The 16,387-nt window shown below is 36.7% G+C and overlaps 1 long non-coding RNA gene across 1 annotated transcript in view; it reads right to left on the bottom strand.

Annotated features, from left to right (window-relative positions):
• Positions 1-1,414: 1,414 nt before the first annotated feature.
• LOC109498377 overlaps positions 1,415-16,387 on the bottom strand; it is a 48,193-nt gene continuing 33,220 nt past the window's right edge. The window contains exon 3 of the long non-coding RNA XR_002155179.2: positions 1,415-1,481. This is a non-coding gene — a long non-coding RNA (uncharacterized LOC109498377). The remainder of the gene's footprint in view (positions 1,482-16,387) is intronic.

The raw sequence follows: 16,387 nt of genomic DNA, 5'->3' as shown, positions 1-16,387 counted from the left end.
CTCAGTGTTCAATATGGCGTTATTACATGTAGTCATCATGCTGTACTTTAGGTACCTCGACATATGCATCCTATATCACTGCAGCTCTGTACTCTTTGACAAGTATCTCCATACTTCTCTGACCTCCTGCTCCTGGAAACCACTCTTCTGCTTTCTGCTTCTATTCATCTGGCTTTTTTAATTTCACACATATGTGGGTCAAACAGTTTTTTTGGTCTGTGTCTGGCTCATTTCACTTAGTATACTGTCCTCCATGTTCATTCATGTTGTTGCAAATGGCAGGATCCCCTTTTAAAAGGTGAATAATGTTCAGGTAAACCAGAATTTCTTTTTTCATCCATTGGTGGACACTTATATTTTTTCCATATCTTGGCTATTGTGAATAATTTTGCAACGAATGCAGGAGCTGTCTCTTCAAGATATTGGTTTGATTTCCTTTTTGTATATACACAGAAGAAACAATGCTAGATCATATGGTGGTTATATTTTTGAAGAACATCCATACTGTTTTCCATATTGGTTATACCAATTTACATTCCCACCAACAGTGTGCAAAGGTTCTCTTTACATCCTTGCCAGCATTTGCCATCTCTTCTTTTCTTCATAATAGTATGAGATGATATCCATGGTGGTTTTGTTTTGATTTGCATTTTCCTGGTGATTAGTGATGCTGACTAGCTTTTCAAATAACTACTGGCCATTTGTATGTCTTCCTTGGAAAAATGTCAATCCAGGTTCTTTGCCCATTTTTAAATTGTTTTGTTGTTGTTGCTATTGAATTGCCTGAGTTTCTTATTTATTTTGGATATTAACTCCTTATCAAGTACATGGTTTGCAGATACTTTTTCCCAATCTGTAAGCTTATTTTTCTTTCTTTTTTTTTTTAATTTTTTTTTCAACGTTTATTTATTTTTGGGACAGAGAGAGACAGAGCATGAACAGGGGAGGGGCAGAGAGAGAGGGAGACACAGAATCGGAAACAGGCTCCAGGCTCTGAGCCATCAGCCCAGAGCCCGACGCGGGGCTCGAACTCATGGACCGCGAGATCGTGACCTGGCTGAAGTCGGACGCTTAACCGACTGCACCACCCAGGCGCCCCTTTAAGCTTATTTTTCATTTTGTTGATTATTTTCTTTGCTATACAGTATTCTAGTCTATTTCTTGTTCCATACTCTCTTTCATGGTGTTGTGGATGTCATGGAGCATGCAATGCCACCTTGATTTCCTGTGAAAAGAAACATTAATCCCCAGTTTCAAAATATTATGAACATATGTTACAACCTTTATTAAACAATCACAAACCAACAATTCTGTATGCAAGTTGCTCTGCTGGCCACAGAAGTTAGGTAATGTGTTCAAAGGCGAAAGTCACATCCTGGTCTGTAATGGAGCACATCACATATCCCAACCCAAGCCCTGACCTGAGAATTATGCCATCCTCTTCTGAGTGTTCTGTGTGTGTTCTGTGTTCCATATTTCACCTGAAAAAGAGAAGACATGCCATTGTGAATCTGTCAGGTCCTTGGAAGCCACATTATAGAATTGCTAAAAGGAACTTCCGAAATTTTGAATCCAGTCCCCACATTTACTGAAAAGGAAACTGAGGCTCTGAAAGGCACTGTAACTAGGTCACACACTCTTTAAAGACAGAGGCTATCTTTTAGTATTCTTCGCAGCCCTAGCAGGCACACAGGACTTCAGGCATATGCTCCTTGGAGTGATACATGCCTGGTTTTTAAAGAAAGTGTTAAGATGAATATGTATTCATAAACTTCACACAAAATATATTTCCAATTCTACAGCAAGCCTTACTTACCTGTGGAATCCTGCACAAGGTACCTAACATTCCAGTTGGGCTATAAATGCTTAGAAATGCCCAGAACCTCTGGCTGGTACCCTTTTAATAAGCCCACAGAGTGTCCTGGGGAAATTTAATCACACCGACATCCACCTCTGGGACCAGAGGACTTGTGGAATTTCCTAACAAAGTTATTTATAGCATATTGACATGGATTTGTTTGTTTATTTCAATGGATTTTCAGAAAAGGCAATCTCTTTGGAAGATCTTCTATTCAAAGTACAGCATTTGTTGCTTTTTCTTGTGAGACATCTGGAATATAGCTGGAAACTTTGGACCCCTAGAATCTTAGTTTTTTTTTTCCTTTGGGGTGAAAGCCAAATTATAACAATTTGGGATTTCTGGAAATAATAACATTATTTTACGGTAGGAGTTTTGTGCCCATTTCAAACTATAATTTCAAATTCTCTTTTCACACTCAAGGGTACAGTGATGAATGGTACCAGCTGTGCAATTGTACTTACGGAGTTCCTCAGTGGACAGCAATGTAATAATATGAGGCCTAAGTGCTAATGGTAGTCAGGAGCCTTGCAGCAGTCTGTTCCTGCATATGCTTTGTTCACCACTATATTGCAGCACCCCTCATCTGCATGCATATTTGCTGTTTTGAGTCAGAAAGTAGGTGAATTTCCTACCTATGTGACCCAAAGATGTAGGCTGGGAGGTTCAGGCAGTTTGAGAAATTTTCCAGACTTGACCACTGTGGACAGAGGTTGACCTGACTTAATTTCTACCTGGGGGAACCTTTTCCTTCCTCACCCAGTTGACCCTTTCCTGCCCCCTTCAGAGCACAACACATTTCTTTAAAAAAAATTATTTTTGAGAGAGAGAGAGAGAGAGAGAGAGAGAGAGAGAGAGAGAGAGAGAGAGGAGAGAGCAGGGGAGAAGCAGAGAAAGAGATAGAGAATCTGAAGCAGGCTTGGAGCTGTCAGCTCAGACCCAGTTGCGGGGCTGGAACTCAGGAACCATGAGATCATGACCTGAGCAGAAGTCAGACCCTTAACTGACTGAGCCACCCAGGTGCGCTGACAACACATTTAACAGAGATTCGACTTGAGAAGAGCTGCCCTAGTTGAGGATCTTTCAGATAAGTTGTTGCAAAGTCCTCTCAGGAAGATGGCCCACAGAGATACCTTCTGTGGCACAAGAATCAGCACGCAAGCTGTGGGCAGGCACCTGCATAGTGGAAGGAGCCGGGGCGACAGCAAGGGGGTGCACAAGTTCTCGTTCAGATCCTCATCCAGAGGTGGCAAATTGGCAGACTGCTGGCTGGCCCTGGCCTCAGAATGTTTAGTTTGGCTGTCACAACATAGGCCCACACAGGTTTTACATTTGTATTATTTAATGGCAAAAAAAGGGGGAGGAATTTCACCTAAATGTTAACATTTCCAAACTCCCTTGAAAAACACTTGGGCTACACTTGGCCCTGATCCCCGCCCCCGTATCTGTAGAAAGGCTATTAAAAAAGCAGTTTTTGCCCTCTCTTTGAGGAGCTCAGTGACTTCGACTTTCCTGTAATCCCTTATACTTGCTATTTTTCCCCAAACTGGAGTCTTATTGCCTGTTCCTGGACGACAGCATCACTCGTTTTAAGTTCCCTGCATAGGCCCCGGAAACACTTGAATTTGTCGAGCAGACTGTATTTCTGGCCCATTTTGTAGGGACTGGGGCTGAAAAGGTGATCCTAATGGAATAGCGACATGGTCTTTTTTTCTATATTCAGATGACTTTGGGAGTCACCCAATTAAATACCACAGTCATAACTTTTAGTGCGGGAAGAGCATTGTGTTGTTTGAAATTTTATGCAACTTTATAGGCTGTCAGGTAAAATAATGAAGACAAAATCTCTGTTTTATACTTGGCTAATGCATTCATTAATTCACCCAACAAATATTCATTGCACATAACTTCGATAAAGGTTTTCCAAAATCCTGGTCACGAAATAGAGTGTTGCCTGCCACTGCAGAAATCTTTCCTGTTTCTGTCCCAATCTCAACTCCTTCCCCTGCATCCCTAGCAGTACGTATTCATTTGATTTGTAGAGTAATCCCTTTTTTGTATTACTTTATAGTTTATCACACACACATATTTCTATATATTCTTGTTTAGTCTTTTTCTTTAAAACATTTTTTTAAGGGTGCCTGGGTGGCTCAGCTGGTTAAGCACCTGACTCTTGATTTCGGCTCAGTCCATGATCTCATGGTTTGTGAGTTTGAGCCCTGCATCAGGCTCTGTGCTGACAGTGAGGAGCCTGCTTAGGATTCTCTCTCCCCTCTCTTTCTGCTTCTACCCTGCTCATGTGCTCTCTCTCTCTCTTTCTCTCTCTCAAAATAAATAAATAAACTAAAAACATTAAAACTCTTTTTTTATATAGCTTATAAGTGTCTGTTAGTCTGCAAGGTCTCCCTCCAATGCTTTCTTTTCCCACAGTTTATCACTTGACATTTATTCTTTTCCATACTCTGAATTTTGCAGTCGTGTGACATGGTGCAACTCAATGGTTCCTCTATCCTCTGCTTTCTTGCAAATTGATTCCTGAATCTAGATGCTTAATCAGCTTTTTGATTTCTATGTTTTTTTTGTGAGATTCTTTTATGTCTTCTGGTCTACATATTTTGATTTTGTGTTCTTTCATCAGGAGACACAATATCTGACTTCTTGCTGTCTGGCATGTTAGCTGCTGTTGATGCTGTATTCACTTCTATTGCTGCATAATAAATGACCACAGATTTTATACTATAAGATAACACCCATCTATTAGCCCTTAGGTCCATAGGCCAGAAGTCCAGCACACTGGGGGTTCTCTGCTCAGGATATCACAAAACTAAAATCAAGGTGTCTGCTGGGCTGAGCTCTCACCTGGAAACTCTGGGGAAGAATCCACTTCCACACTCATTCAGGTTATTGGTAGAATTCAGCGTGTTTGTCTGTCTTCTTGCCAGCTGTTGCCTAGGATTGTTAGTAGCTCCTAGAGTTCTTTAGGATTCTGAGGTCCTTCCAGGTGGCCCCCAAGCTTCTCAGCTTCAGAGAACCTCCCTTGTGCTCAATCCCTCTCATGCTTCAAATTTCACTGAAGACCTCTTCTGAGGACACCAGCTGAAAAAATTTCTTTGTTTTAAGAGAGCTCATTAGAGGGGTGCTTGGGTGGCTCAGTCGGTTAAGTGTCCAACTCTTGATTTTGGCTCAGGTCATGATCAAATGGTTTGTGAGTTTGAGCCCCAAATTGGGCTCTGTGCTGACAGTGTGGAGCCTGCTTAGGATTCTCTGTATCCCTCTCACTCTGCCCCTCTCCCTTTCTCTCTCAAAAATAAATAAACATTAAAAAAGTACTAAAAGAGCTCATTTGGTTAGGTTAAGCCAATTTACATAATCCCCTTACTTTATGGCCAATTAATGATTAGTGAGCTTAGCTGCATCTGCAAAGTTTCTTTTGCCAGATAAAGTAATAAATAGACTTCTGGTTTCTGGTTCCCCATGTAAAGAGCTTAGAAGTTGCCACTTCATCCTAACAACATACAAAGCTGAACAAACTGAAAATCGACAATTCTCATTGGATCTGTAGAGAGGGGAAGACGCAGGGCAAACTTCTGCCCCTAGGATTGGAGATACAGGTGAATATAGGGAGTCATGTTTACCAGAACAGATACTCACGAGAGAACCAGAGCCCAGATAGGAAAAACTGAATTATAATTGATGCGTTGCTGGAGGCTCAGTGTGGACAACTCTGAGAATTAAGAACTCCAGGGGATCCAGGCGTATGGGGCTCCCACAATATTGTGAGATATATCTCCGGCAGTAAAACCAGATTCCTACAGGAAATACAAGAGGAAAATTCCCTCAGGCTTCCATCAGCGGGGAGGAAAAGGAACCATTTTGAATTAGGCCAGAGCATTCCATTCTTAGCAAAACCTGTCCTCAGAGAAACCAGCTAAGGAAGGCTGCTGGTATATTATCAGAACCTAACTGACCTGAGGAAGTAGAATATCCAACTCAGCCCACTCTAGCCATCCCTTCCCACCTTAGAGGGGAGAAAAAACTGAGAAACATTTGTGAAGTTTATAGCCTGAGGCATAGGCTCTCTGAAAGTGGGAGCTAATCACAAAACTACAGAATGCCTCCCTCCTCCCCATCTCACTGTCACATCACTAAAGACCTATTTATAGCAGTTTCTTTAACCCAGTATGTAATGTCTAGCTGTCAAGGAAAAATTACAACATACCAAATGCAAAAAAAAAAAAAAAAAACAAACCCAAAAAACAAAAAACAAACAAACACAATTTGAAGAGACAGAGTGAGCATCAGAGCCATACATGTCAGGGATTTTGTAATTATCAGACCTGGAATTTAAAACAGCTATAATTTTTTAGAATTGAAGTATAGTTGGCACACAATGTTGTATTAGTTTCATGTGTACAACATAGTGATTTGACAACTCTCTACATTATGTTGTGCTCACCCCAAGTGTAGCTACCATTGGTTGCCATATAATGCTATTACAATACCAGTAACTATATTCCCTATCCTGTGCCTTTCATCCTGTGACTTATTCATTCCATAACTGGAAGCTTACATCTCATACTCAACGTTTTTTCCCATCCCTCACCTCTTCCCCTCAGGTATCTACCAGTTTGTTTTTGTATTTATGGGTCCGTTTTTGCTTTTTCTTTTCTTTTCTTTTCTTTTCTTTTCTTTTCTTTTCTTTTCTTTTCTTTTTTTTTTTAAATTCTACGTATAAGTGAAATCATATGGTATTTGTACTTCTCTGACTGACTGATTTATTTCACGTAGCATAATACACTTTAGGTCTATCTGTATTGTCAAAATGGCAAAATTTTATTATTTATTATGGCGGAGTAATATTCCTGTGTGTGTGTGTGTGTGTGTGTGTGTGTGTACCACATCATCTTTATCCATTTACCTAGTGATGGACCCTTTGGTTTCTTTCAGATCTTGGCTATTGTAAATAATGCCACAATAAACACAGTGGTACATATATCTTTTCAAATTAGTATTTTGGTTTCTTTGGGTAAATATCCAGTAATTGAATTACTGAATTATGTGGTGTTTCTATTTTTAACTTTTTGAGGGATCTCCATATTGTTTTCCACAGTGACTGCACAAATTTAGATTCCTACCAATAATGTGAATAAGGATTCCTTTATCTCCACATCATTGCCAATGCTTGCTATTTCTTCTTTCTGATACCAGTCATTCTGACAGGCATAAAGTGGTATTTCATTGTGGTTTTGATTTGCATTTCCTTGATGATTAGTGTTATTGAGCATCTTTTTATGTGTCTGTTGGCCATCTGTCTTTTTAGGAAAAATGTCTATTCAGTTTTTCTGCCCATTTCTAATCAGATTATGTGCGTGTGTGTGCATGTGAGTGTGTGTGTGTGTGTGTGTGTGTGTGTGTGTGTTGAGTTGTATAAATTCTTTATATATTTTGGATATTAATCCCTTATCAGATATACATTTGTAAATATGTTCTCCCATTTACTAGATTGCCTTTTCATTTTGTTGATGGTTTCCTTTGCTGTGCAAAAGCTTTTTATTTTGGTGTATTCCCAGTAGTTTATTTTTGTTTTATTTCCCTTGCTCTAGGAGACCAATCTAGAAAAATGTTAAGCCCAGTGTCAAAGGAACTAATGCCTAATCTTTCTCCAGAGTTTTATGGTTTCAGGTTTCAAATTTAGGTCTTAAATCCATTTTGAGTTTATTTTTGTGTGTGGTGTAAGAATGTGGCCCAGATTCATTCTTTGGCATGTAGCTGTCCAGTTGTTCCAGAACTATTTATTGAAGAGACTGTGTCTTCCGCATGGTATATTTTTGCCTCCTTTGTGGTATATTAATTGATAATAAGCATGAACATATTTCTGGGTCTCTATTCTGTTCTACTGCTCTATGTGTCTATTTGTGCTAGTACCATACTGTTTTGATTATTAAAGCTTAAAATAACTCTGATTAGTATGCTAAGGTCTCTAATGGATAAAATAGACAGCATACAAGAACAGATGGACAATGTAAACAGAGAGATGGAAACCCTGAGATAGAACCAAAAAGAAATGTTATAGATTAAAGAAATTGTAACAGAAATGAAGAATGGCTTTGATGAGCTTCCTAGTATACTGCACATGGCTGGGGAAAGAATCTCTGAGCAAGAAGATATATCAATAGAATCTCAAAAACCGAAAAATCAAAGAAAGTTAAGACTGAAATAAAAAGCTAGAACAGAATATTCAAAGACAGGGTTTACTGCAAAGGATCTACCATACAAATAATAGGGATATCACAAAAGAAGAAAGAAATCAAGGAATAAAAAAAATATTTGAAACAATAATGACAGGGAATTTCTCTCAAATTAATGTCAAATACCAAACCATAGATTTTGGAAGATCAGTGAACACTAAGCATTATAAATGCAGGCAAACAAACAAAACTTCTATATCTAGGTATATAATTTTCAATCTACAGATAATCAAAGAAAAAGAAACAAACTCTGAGTTTGGGGTGTGGAGGGGATGTTCTTTTACCTATGAAAGAACAAAGATAAGAATTACATCCAACTTCTCAGAAACCATACCAACAATAAGAGAGCAAAGTGTAATATTTAAAGTGTTGAGTGAAAAAAATCATTAATATAGAATTCTGTACCCTGAAAAATTATCCTTCAAAATGAAGGAGAAATAAATACTTTCTTTTTTTATGATTTTTTTTATTTTTTTAAATTTTATTTTAGAAAGAGACAGCACATGAGTGGGGGTAGAGGGGGCAGAGGGAGAGAGAGAATCTTAAGCAGACTCCATAGTCAGTGCAGAGTCAGATATGGGGCTCAATCCCACTACCCTGGGATCATGTCCTGAGCCAAAATCAACTGTCAGATGCTCAACTGACTGAACCACCCAGGTGCCCCTATACTTTTGTAAACCAAGAAAAATTGCTGCCAGTAGATCTGCCTTCCATGAAATGTTAAAGAAATTCTTCAGAGATAAGAAAAATAATAGAGATCAGAAACTGAGATCTACAGAAAGGAAGAGCATTGAAAAAAGAATACATGAAAGTAAAAGAAAAACTTTTATTTTTCTTAATCTTAATTGACCTAATGTAACAGTTTATGAAAAATACTATTAGTATTACAAATTTTTAAAAAAGCGGGGCGGGGGTGGGGCACCTGGGTGGCTCAGTCAGTTGAGAGTCCCACTTCATCTCAGATCAGGATCTCGTGGTTTGTGAATTTGAGCCCTGCATCAGGCTCTGTGCTGACAGCTCAGAGCCTGGAACCTGCTTTGGATTCTGTGTCTCCTTTTCTCACTTCCCCTCCCCCATTCACACTCTGTCTCTCTCTCTCTTTCAAGATAAATAAACATTTAAAAATTTTAAAAAATGCTAATAGTAACAATGTATTTAATGATGTATGTTTATGTATTACCATATATATATATGCTTATAGATAAGTGACAGGTGATAAGATATATGCTTATATATATATATAATATATATTATATATATATATATTATATATATATGACAACAATGGTACAAGGGGTGGGGGGAAGAAATTAGGATTAATTTGTTTCTATGAGGTACTGACACTATCCATGAACTACTATAGTGTTGTTTGAAAGTGGATTTGGGTTAGTTGTAAATGTACATTGAAAATCCTGGGAAACCCAGTGAAAAAAAGGAGGAAAAAAAGTATAACCATTATGCTAACAAAGGAGAGAGAATGGAATCATAAAATGTGCAATTAAAACCACAGAAAGCAGAAAAAAGTCAAAGAGTGGAAGAGAATACTAGTAACAGAGAACAAAGGAAGCAAATAGAAAACACTAACAAATATGGTAGATATTAATCTACCCATATTAATAATCACTTTGAATGTCAATGCTCTGCATGCACCAATTAAAAGAGATTGTCAGAATAGATAAAAAATGTGACCCAACTATATGCTGTCTACACGAAACCCATTTTAGATATAAAGATGCATATACATTAAAAGTAAATGAATGGAGAAAAATACACCGTACTAACACTAATCAAAAGAAGGCAGGAGTCCCTATATTACTACCTATATTAATTTCAAACAGAAACGACTTCAAAGTAAGGTAAGTTATCACGTATAAAAACCGGCATTACATAATGATAAAGGCATCAATTCTCCAAGATGACTTACTTGTTCTTAATGGTATATGCCTAACAACAGAGTATCAAAGCACAGGAGGCAAAAACTAATAAAACTGCAAGGAGAAATATATGAATCCACTATCAGAGTTGGAGACTTCAATATGTCTCTCACAAAGTTGGACAGATCTAGCAGGCAGAAAATCTATAAGCACATAGTTGAACTCAACAACAACATAATCAATAAGATCTACTGACATCTATTGACTATTTTATCCAATGAAAGTAGAATACCAATGGTTTCCTCAAGCTCACATTGCATATTCACTAAGACCACATTCTGAGCCATAAATACAACACATTTAAAAGGATAGAAATCACAAATATTTGCTTTTAGACCACAGTGCAATTAAACTAGAAATAAATGAGAGAAATAACTAGAAAATCCCAAAATACGTGGAAATTAAATAACACACTTCTAAATAAGACATGGATCAAAGAAGATAAATTTTAAAGCATTTTGAAAAACTGAATAAAAATGAAAATGCAACTTATCAAAATTTGTGCTCTGCAGCAAAAGCAGTGCTTATAGGAAATTATAGCATTGAATGCATACGTTAGAAATCAATAATTAATATTAATACATATTAATAAAATTAATAATCTCAGTTTTCACCTTGGAACACTAGAGCAAGAAGAGCAAATTAAATCCAAAGTAAGCAGAAGAAAAGAAATAATTAGAATCAGAGCAGAAATTGAAAATAAGAAATCACTAGAGAAAAATCAATAAAACCAAAACTGGTTTGTTGAGATCAATAAAATTGAGAGGACACAGATTACTAATATCAGAAATGAAAGATGGTGTGCACATTGCAGGAGCCCATGAAAATTAAAATTATAAAAAAGGAATACTACTGAACAACTCTATGCCCACAAATTTGGTAACCTAGATGAAATACACCAATTCCTTGAAAGACAGTCTGCCAAAAGTCACATAGGAAAAAAATAGATGATCATAATAGGCCTATATCTATTGAAGGCATTGAATCAATAATTAATACGCTGCAAAATAGACAGCACTAGGCCTATAAAGATTCACTGGTGAATTCTACCCCACATTTAAGGAAGAAATTACTTCAGCTCTCTACAATCTCTTTAAGAAGATAGAAGCAGAGGAAATATTTCCTAACTTATTCAGTGAGGTCATCATTACTCCAATACCAAAACCAGACAAAGATATTATAAGAAAATCACTGACTAATATCCGTCATGAATATAGATGCAAATATCCTCAACAAAATGTTAGCAAATTGAATCAAAAAAAGTATGAAAAGAATTATAAACTGTGACCAAGGGGCATTTATCCATGTATGCAAGTTTGGTCCAACATTTCAAAATCAATTATTATGAACCATCACATCAAGAGACTAAAACCATATCAATAGATGTAAAATAAGAATTTGGTGAAACCCAACACCTATTCATAATAAAAACTGTTAACAAACTAAGAATATGGGGGAAATCCTTAACTTGATAAAATCTACAAAATACCTTCAACTAATATTATACTTAATGGTGAGAAACTCCAAACTTCTCCCCTAATATCAACTGTGAGGCAAGGATGTCCCCTCTCGTCACGCCTTTTTGACATTGTTCTAGCTAACACAAGGCAAGAAAAAGAAACAAAATCATAGGAGAGTAACACTGGAGGTGGAGAGCATGGAGACATTAATAGAATTCTGCCTATCACCAAGCTCAATTTTTGGATCTACTTATTTATTGGGGATTACAAAATTATGATATTCTAATTCTGTTATTTTTCTTTCATGTGTTAGTTGAAATACACTTAAAAACAGTTATTCCCCCTCAACTAATTGTTTATTCAGTTATACTATTAATGTAGGAAAGGCAGAATAAATGCTTGATTCTTTCTCTTTATTACCAGTTTTTAAGATAATAAATCAAATGTCTAAGGGGTGCCTGAGTCGCTCAGTTGGTTAAGCATCTGACTCGTTTTTGGCTCACATCATGATCTCACAGTGTGGTGAGTTCGAGCCCTACATCAGGCTCTGCACTGGCAGTGCAGAGGCTGCTTGGGATTCTCTCTCTTTCCTTCTCTCTCTGCCCCTCCCCTGCTCGCACTGTCTCTGTCTCTCTCAAAATAAATAAATAAGCTTAAATAAAAATTTAAAGACTATAATAAATCAACTGTCTAAAATCCTCTGAGGGTGAACAGTTAGTTTTTAAAAATATTATTATATATCATATATATCTATTATATATAACACATTATAATATATAATCAAATATAATAATTATACAATATTATATGTGGATTTAAGTATATATGATGGGTTCCAATGAAGTATTGTTAAAATCTTTGAAGCTCAAATTGTTTCACCCTCGGCCCAGTGAGATCTTCTTTAAGTTGGTGCCTAAGTACTACTGATGTACCTTGTAGTCTTTAACTGTTTCCTTGCTATGTGTTGTGACATGATGTTTGATGTTTAACTCGTTTCATTTCCTCTAAGAGATATGTGGAGAGTTATTTGTTTTTTTTAAATTAATGTTTATTTATTTTTGAGAGAGAAAGACAGAGCACGAGCAGGGGAGGGGCAGAGAGAGAGAGAGGAAGACACAGAATTCCAAGCAGGCTCCAGGCTCCGAGCTGTCAGTACAGAGCCCGATGCGGGGCTCGAACCCATGAACTGTGAGCTCATGACCTGAGCCAAAGTTGGACACTTAACCGATTGAGCCACCCAGGCACTGAAGTTATTTTTAATATCAAACTGTTTTGCAGACTTATATGTAAGAGCAGTTACACTTTTAGTTAATTGCACTACAGGCTGATAAAAAAAAAATCCTGCTGTGAAGTTGTTAATTATTTAAAATGGATTTGTAGGGGTGCCTGGGTGGCTCAGTTGGTTAAGTGCTAGACTCAGCTCAGGTCCTGATGTCATGGTTTGTGGGTTCGGGCCCCTCATTGGGCTCTGTGCTGACAGCTCAGAGCCTGGAGCCTGCTTCAGATTCTGTGTCTCCCTCTCTCTCTGTCCCTCCCCCACTCACACTCTGTCTCTGTGTCTGTTTCTCTCTCTCAAAAAGAAGTAAACATTAAAATGGATTTATAGTTTATTAAATACAATTATGTCTGTATATTTTGAAACAATTTGGAAACAACTATTTTTCATACATGTCCAATACATATATTATTTATTCAGTCAACACACAGTGCTTGATGTATAATTGTATTTGCAGTCCATGGAGTACAACACTGAGCTAAAAAGAGCCCGTTTACCAAATTGTTCAATTCATACATCACTGACTGAAATATAAATGAAGGAAACATAAATTCAGCAAACAGTGGCTCACTGTTGCTTATTTAAAGTTATTTTTCATCCCTTTTCTTATCTGGATCCTATAAAGTGAGGTAAGTAGACAGCTCCCTGTGTGATAGATTATGAAGCTAGAACATATACAGTGTTTTAAGTAACATTTTTCCTATGATTAAAAAATTAATTCATGGTTTTATTTCTTAGAAAATTTTGGAGAATATATAGAAGAAAAATCCCCCACAAATCTATATAATCTCTATCCCCTAAAAAACCACACTGTCAGTAATTTGAGATACTTGCTTCTGTTGCTGGAGTGTGTGTGTGTGTGTGTGTGTGTGTGTGTGTGTGTGTGTGGACATATACATGCATGTGCTGTAAATTAGGTCATAATATATTTGTACTTTTACAATTGGTTTTTTAAACCAACATTATATGAATATTTCCCATGCTCATGTCTTTTAGGATTCATTAAAAACATGAGCCATCAGAGATAGTCTTAATAGAGTATCATATAGATGTACTATTCTCCTACTATTGGACATTAAGGCTAAGTCCACTTGCCTGGCTATCTGAAGTACAATGCAATGAATATGTTTGGAAATAATATTTTGTCCAAATCTCTCACTTTTTTTCTTAGAATAGATTCCTGTATATAAATGTATGTATCAATAATATGAAAAATTCCATTTTACTTTATACAAAGTATCTCTTAGAAGATTTAACAATATAGTGTATTTCAATTTTACATGAATATGAAGTATATAAATGCCTTCATGTTTTGCTAATATTTATTGTATGCTTTTAAGTTCATAGAATTCCTTATCTCATATCTTACCTCATTTAGTTTTCCATGAAATCAGTGAAGTTTAATAGCATCTTCATTTTACATAAAAGGAATCTAAGGAAGCAGGAAATTAAATGATTTTCTCAAGGCTTCTGCTAATAGGTAGTATGGAAGAGATTGGCTTTGAAGACGATCATTTCCCTTAAACTGCACTACTAAAGAGATCTGGTTAAAGATCTGGTTAAAGGTCTCACTCTCTTTCTCTCATTTATTTCTGTCTCCTGTGGATTTATTGATTCTTATTTCTATACTATGACTGATAACTTTATCAGCTGGGTTGTATCATAAATAACTGTGTGTGTGTGTGTGTGTGTGTGTGTGTGTGTGTGTGTGTGTTTAGTTTAGAAGGCTACTTTTAAGACTGAAATCTTAAAATACAAACTATGTTTGTTCTAAAGCATTACTGGTCCAAAATCATTAGGGTGGTTCCTTCTAGTTGCCATTAGCTTGATTATTATTTATTCAGACTTTTCCAAAAATTGAGTCATGTACACCCTTCTCTCTCCTTCTTCATTACCCTCCACACACACATGCACATACACACACACACACACACACACACACACACACACACACACACTTCTCACCAGTCTTTCCTAAGGGATAAATTACATTTTTTTTTTTTGGCAATTGTTTTGTAAGGGGGAATTTAGCACAACATAGGGATTTGTTATGTTAAAAATGAGCTGGTCCCAATTCTCTTTATTTAATTGCACCAAATGGCTATGTTAACTCACCTGGACATTGCCAGAAATACTTGTGGAGGCTTTGTTGTAGAAGCTGGGGAAAATGACCAGGGCAAGGAAAACCCAGTTTCAGTATGCTTGGTGCTTTATTATTTGATCAAGAAAACTACCTTTTCCTTGTATAAAAAACACCCACAAACATATGTTAATAGTTTTATCTTCTCTTCTAATTGGGTAAACATGCCTAAGCAGGAGTGAAAGGCAGAGGAAAGACCTTGAGATGTTCATTTCCTGAAATGGAATACTGTGTAGGTTTGGCCCCTTAGCCCAGGGGGTAATTAGGATGTGTATTATTCTTGGATATAAGGCCAAAAGGAAAGAATTCTGAGACCTTAAAATGGAAAGGTTGGGTGTTAGTCACCCTCTGATGATTGTCTTCAAAGTCAACAAATTCAAACAGCTAGAGTTGAGAGAAGTTATATTTGTGGTGGGGAAAAGATCAGGCTTGGTCTTGACTGCCCTTTGGTTTTACTTCAGCTTCTTTATTTTAACTTTCTTATTACAAATATTAGTTATTTTAATGAGTGTTAGCATGAAAGCATTTGCAAATGCCTCTTTGAGGATCTCTTTTTTGGTGGGAGTGGGGGTGGGTGGGGTGGGCTGAGAATCTTGTCTCTTCCTAGTCTCTTCTCAGCAAACATTTGGATTGCATTTTATTTTTGGACCCCAAGTTCCTAATTTGAGAGACTATCTTCTCTTTGGTATGTGCTTTTGATTGCAAAAACCTAGATTAGTCCAATATTTCCCACCCTAAATCAAGTTTTTGAGAACCATAAATAGGCCATTAAAAACTTTATACTTGTCCAGTGAGATTAGGAGGGGAATGTTCCAGTGAGTTCACACCATTGTTTTACTGTCTGTGAGTGATCACAATAAGCCAAAAATCACACAATCAACCTCTAAGATGAATAAGACCTAGAATAAGAAACAAAACAGTTTAAAACTGATACACAATTCTTTTTCAAATAACTGAATTATCTTTCCCAGGAGTGCCATGTATAGGATAGTATTTCTCATAAATATGAAATTATTATTTCTCACACTTTTTTTCCATAGTTATTATTGATCTTTCTTGCTGCTACCTCACCTATGAAACATGTAGGTTATTCCCTTGTGTAACCAGCAGTCCTTCATCTGGTCTATACATTGTGGTCATTCTAATAGCTACAGATAATAAATTTTAGCATTGAGAAACCCATTAGAAAAATCATGCGGTCACTTAGTGTCATGAGGACAGTTATGTTAGGTATAGCTCAAGGATGATTATTAGATTAATATCTATTTGCCAGATATGATGAGACTAGAATTATAGTAAAAATAAATTACTTTTTTCCAGGACAAATCTAAGTGGGAAAAAAAGTCACACTCTTGGTAACAGATATTTGTATTAAAAAGTGAAAAGTAGCGTAGGACATTTTGTAATTCATATCAGCAATAAAGAAGGTCAGATAAGGGGAAAATATTTAGGAATGTACATGGAAGAGAAT

Source organism: Felis catus, chromosome A3 (genome assembly GCF_018350175.1).
Source record: "Felis catus isolate Fca126 chromosome A3, F.catus_Fca126_mat1.0, whole genome shotgun sequence".
Taxonomy (NCBI): Eukaryota; Metazoa; Chordata; class Mammalia; order Carnivora; family Felidae; genus Felis; species Felis catus.
This window is presented reverse-complemented; position numbering and strand designations above follow the sequence as displayed.